This window comes from Capsicum annuum, chromosome 10, assembly GCF_002878395.1.
Source record: "Capsicum annuum cultivar UCD-10X-F1 chromosome 10, UCD10Xv1.1, whole genome shotgun sequence".
Taxonomy (NCBI): domain Eukaryota; kingdom Viridiplantae; phylum Streptophyta; class Magnoliopsida; order Solanales; family Solanaceae; genus Capsicum; species Capsicum annuum.
Genome location: NC_061120.1, coordinates 98,890,519 through 98,896,485, shown reverse-complemented (window position 1 = coordinate 98,896,485; position 5,967 = coordinate 98,890,519).

Sequence of the window (5,967 nt, the reverse complement as noted above, 5' to 3'; positions counted from 1 at the left end):
CTATTTCTAAGGGTATACATCTCAAACTCATTTAGGATGGGTCGGGTCAAGCTAATTTTTATGATAGTTTGGGTTGGCCCAATGTGTAAAGACTATGTGATTGGTTTTTAATTTGAATAAAAATCTAAAAATTAAATCCAAAAAATATATATAATTACTCTCGTTATAATATTTAGTGTCATTGATACTCTTTTTTTATTACTATTTATGGATGCTATCTTGGATGGTATTATAATTTTCCCAACATTAGGCTCTCTAAAAGTGAGATAGACTTGTGCGGACTAGGGTCCCAAGTGAATATGAGCCAGCCCACTAAGAAAGTTGACACCTAGAGAGGCCCCATAAGTCTTAGTCCTTTAGGGTGCTATTATTAAACTTGTATTAGTCAAGGAATTAGATTGTAAACTATAAATAATTGTCTTTTCTCACTTTTAAGGGTATCTTTATGGAATCCAAAATAATAAAATAAAGAAAATTAGTGTTGTAACATGCTTAATGTGGTGACATGGATCTAAAAATTGATGTTGCGACATGATTTGCAAATTAGTGTTGTGACATAATGTTGTAACATGTTATTTAATTATTTAAAGTTTGGCAAGTCATCTATAAATAGATGATTTCTAGTTCATTTTCAAGTATATCAAAATAAATAGAGCAATTGAGAGAAAATAGAGTAATCCACAGATATTCTATAGTCTCTGAGAAAATAAAGTTGGAGTACTATTGCAGTGAGTTATGTGAAATAAAAGATTGTTGTTTCATTTATAAGAGTAGTAGTCTCTGACACTACCAAGTTTTAATCGGAGTTATTGTATTAAGCCATTTGTATATTATATTTACCCCATTATAATATTTGGTGTTGTTATAACTCTCTTGTTTTTGCTATTTTATATGGATATTATCCTAGATGGGATTATTTATTTTCTCAATAGTGTGGTATCAAACCATGAAAAACAATAGTCAACTATCTTTTCAATACCCCATCTTATAAAAGGAAATTATGAAAAATGGTGCCTACAAATGAAAGTCATTCTTAGATCTCAAGATGTTTAAAATACTATTGAAAGGGAATAAAACCCCTTTAATGAGGAGACTTTGTCTCAGAATGATAAAGATGTCTTGATTAAGACAAGTTAGAAAGATCAATATGCTCTCACTCTCATCCACCAATATAGGGATGATGGTATGTTTGAGAAGGTGGTTAATGCAACCACCTCAAATAATGCTTGGGAGATTTTACAAAATTCCCTATAAGGAATTGATAAGGTAAAGAAGGTAAAACTTCTAACTCTACGGATTGATTTTGAATTTTTATAAAATTAAAGAATCTGAATCCATTTTGGATTTCAATTCAAGAGAAAAGGTTGTTGTGAATCAACTAAAAATATATGGGGAGGAAGGAGATGATGTGCATGTGGTAGAAAAGATCCTTCGCTCTTTAACACCTAAATTTGATTATATGGTGTGTGTTATTGAAGATCAAAGGATTTAGATTCTATGATAGTAGAGCAATTGGAAGGTTCTTTACAAGCCCATGAAGAAAAAATCAAAAGAAGAAACAAAGAGTCACTGAAGTAACTTCATAAAACTTAGTCATCCTTTAAAGATTTTGGATATGAAAAAATCTACAAAGGAAATGTACTATGGCGAGGCCATGGCTTCCCTAGAGCTTATGAAAGAGGAAGTAGGTATATCAACAAATTCAACAATGAAGATAAAAAACCACCAAATATTTAGAGGTCATGGTCATGGCAAACAAAGAGGAAAATGATGTGAAAATTATAACGGTACCAATGAAATGAGGTATGACAAATCTAAAATTTAGTGCTACAATTTTCATAAACTTGGACATTACTCTTGGGACTGTCATAGTAATGTTGAAGAAAACTCTACCCTTGTTGATAACAACAAAGAAAAAGATGAGTCAATATTTTTAATGACACTCACAAAAGATTATATTGATAATTAAAGTTCATGGTATCTTGAGAATGGAGCAAGCAATAATATGTGTGTATATGAAGATAGGTTTTTGGAGATCAAGAAGACGATGAGAGATAATATGTATTTTGGAGATACCTCAAAGATTCAAAGTGAAGGAATAGGTATGATGCTACTATCCTATAAAGATGAGGGTCACAAATTGATCACTGAGGCTTACTATTGCAACACCCCAGATTTTAGCCTCTAAAATTTCTAAGTTTTAAGCTCATTACCCAGGGTACGACTTTGGTAATAAGTTGTGAAGACACTATACGAGTCATATAGTGCTAGCCATAGCCAAACTAGTTTTTGTTCCCTAAGTTTCTATCATGATCATGATTGGTACCTAACAAGTCATAAGGTGAGGTCACGATTCATTGGGTGGGACTTGTGACCAAACAAGTGAGATAGCCCAAGGTTGCTAATTTGGTAACAACTAAGACTCCACAAGTCATAAGGTCTGGTCACAAGTTATAGGGCATGACTTGTGACGAAACTAGTAAAGATTCCCTGAGATACTTCCCTAACCACAAGTCATGGTGATGACTCATCACGTGTCCTCACAGGTTGTAATATAACCCATAGTCACTGGCGATAATTTTCTATATTTTATTTAAGGGTACTTTGGTCATTTTTATCATTCCTCAATACGCTAAGATACGCCATAAAACTTCATTAATTGATCATAAACTACTCTTATCTCTCTCAAATCCCTAAGCAAGAACACCTAGGGTTTTCTAAGTATTGGTCATCTAGGGATCAAAGGGTGATTTCTTCTCAAAATATCTCGGTATCTCAGGCATGTATCTCTTGCCCTAAACTTGTTTTATATAAATGCATTTATTTCATGGTTATTTATGTGGATTTAAATATTTACTTTAGAATGGGTTAAGGATTTTGGAATGATGGTTACTTGAATTTGATTTCCATGGTTTTAATGAAATTATGTACACTTTACTGATGTTTTCTGAAACCTTTGGGTGCAAAGGTATGGTGAATGGGATAAGGGTCGAGGCATTCCCCTAAATTAATGAATTTGGTTTGGAATTAGTTTTGAAAATTGTGTTCCCTTAATCCACTTGCATAATTGGCTTTGAAACTTGAGTGCACACATATTGAAATTACTTTCGAAATCGTGGAATTGCATAAAAAAGTTAATGGAACATGAATGGATTTGAAGGCCTTGTTGGCCATATTTTTTATTTTAAATTTAAAGCTCGGGGTCAAGGCATTCCCCCGAGTTGATATGATAAATAATGGGGTCATGACATTCCCCTAACTTAATCTAATAAACTAAGGGGATCATTGCACGACACCAAGAGATGGAACTACAATTGCATAATTATAAGCTTGCAAGCATAAAGGTATGACGATACCTATGGTTTATGCCTTAATGGATAATACATCAATTAAATGGATAGGTTATGTGAATCTTGTTTTAAATTGGCTTAATGTGGTTTTTTAGCTCACCGTGAAGGTGTAATTCCCAGGAAGGACAAACACAGGAAACCACATTTATCGGTGTGGGGGTCTTGATGACTGTGTGCATAGTTTATCCTATTGATATATATATATGTGTAAATGATTTGTGGTCGTGAAATTCCCTGATCTATCTTAGATATCTTTGGTTAGTGCGGCTAACACGCATTAAGTCTCTTTCAGTAGGGGACTTAAACCCATATAGCCAGTGGGTGCCTATTAACATGATCTGAGCTACACAGTCCAGGTTAATGTTTTAACTATTATGCTAATCCTTGTTCCTAATCCCGATATGTTATATATATGTACATATATATGTATATATAATTGTGTGCTTATGGTTTTGAATAATCTTAGACTGAATGATAATGGCATTATCTTATCTCTTCCCTGAGTTAAATGCTAGCGCTCACCTCGCTAATCATCCTCGAATGTTATATCCCCATGTGATGTAGAGTTTAGAGATACTTTTGTTTCCTTGTACAGTTATAGGTGATTTCATGATTGACCATAGTTAGCTTTAAAGTTGTGAGCTTACATTCTTAAAAAAACCCTCATTTCGTGGTTATGTCTTTATTTATATCTTAGACTATCTTTGGATTCTCTTTTTGGTGAAGGTTGGGGTATGTCCTGACATTAGTTGATGTTTGATTTATAGAGGCTTTGTGGATAAGATATGGGTGGATGTGGCATTGTAGAAACTTAGATCTTATTCAATTGATTTATCTATCTTGTTATATGTTTAGAACTCAAGTCTATCTTATTATATGTTTGAAACTCAGTTTTATCTAGTCATATGTTCAAAATTTATCTACTGCTAGATGTATTGTGTTATGGTTGGCTAGGTTAATATAAGTGGTCTCCGGTCCTTGGTGGATTTAAGATACCCATTACGACTGGGCTCTAGTATAGGTTATGACAAGCTTTGTATTAGAGCATAGATTTATGGTCATTTGGTATCTACAAAGTCATGTCAACTAGAGTTTTTTTATGGGTATGTAGAGCACCACACTTATATGGGAGAGGCTACAAGGCATTTAGGAATGATTCCCCTTTCCTGTACTTTATTTTTTGGGCTATGGAATCTAAGGTCTTGCAATCTCCTCTAATTCCATTTATTCATATTTTAGATCATACCTCATAGGAGATCTGATACTTGTAGAAACTCCTCTATCCTACCTAAGGATAATATGGGTGGGATTCGTATTACTTATGGAGTACAGAATCGATCTAGGGTCCCTACTTCTGATTATACTACCTCTCATGGAGTTTTACTAGTTTCGAATAGTCCTCTCTGAGATTCTTGGATGGATGATGTTCCTTCCCTAATGCCCTAAGGAGATATTTTAATGTTGAGTTTTATCAATCTATTTATCTGCTGATTCAGTTAGTGACCTCTCAGTCTCGTCAACCCAACTGTGTTGGTTGTTTTGTTTTATTTTCTGAAGCCACTTGAATTGGATAGTTTATAAGATTAATCCATCTACCTTTATAGTCTGTAATGTTGAGAAGGATACTCAAGGGTTTGTTGATAAAATAAAGAATATATTTAGGGTGACGCATACTACTGATGTGGATGATGTGGAATTTGTCACATATCAGTTAAAGGATATGGCATATTAATGGTATGAGAAGTGGGAGAAATCGAGGGGTGATGATGCTGAGCGAGCTATATGGGAGGAGTTTTCTAGTATTTTCCTTGATTGTTTCATTACTCAGGAGTCGAGGAAGGCTAAGGCCAAAGAGTTTGTGAACTTGATATAAGGAAGGATGACTGTGAAGGAGTATGCTTTAAAGTTTCATCAGTTATCTCATGATGCTACAGAGATTGTGTCTAGTATGAGTTATAGGATGAGGAAGTTTTCTTGGGGTTTATCTCAGGACTTGATACTAGAGTGTGAGGCAGCGATTTGAATAATGAAAAGAAGAAACAAGCAGACATTGGTGTATATAGTCTCCTGATATTGTTATTGGTATGTTAAAACTTAACTCTCATGATATATATTATTTTCTTGATCTCAAGTATACTCTCTCTTATGTGACCCCATATGTGGCTACTCATCTTGGTTTTTATACTGAGTGTATTTCATATCATTTTTCTTTGTCTACCTCGATTGGTGCCTCTAATATGGTTAGAAGAGTCTATAGGTGTTGTTTCAAATCTACCTATGGTAGGGAGACCTTGGTGTACCTGATAGAGTTGGACATATTAGATATTGATGTAATTCTAGGTATGGATTAGTTCCATTCGGGCTATGTATCTCTTTATTGTTGGACTCAAAGGGTGAGTTTTTGATTCCCAAATGTATTGGTGATTGAGTAGGAAGGTAGTTCCCTAGTACCTAAGGAAAGGTTTAGTTCTTATCATAGAGACCAAATATTGATTTCTAAGGGGAGTCTCTACCATTTAGTGCATGTTAGGGATTTTAGATCTAATGGTCCTTCTTTCTAATCTATCCTTGCAGTCTGTGAGTTTCTCAAGATATTTCCTGATGATCTTCTTGGTTT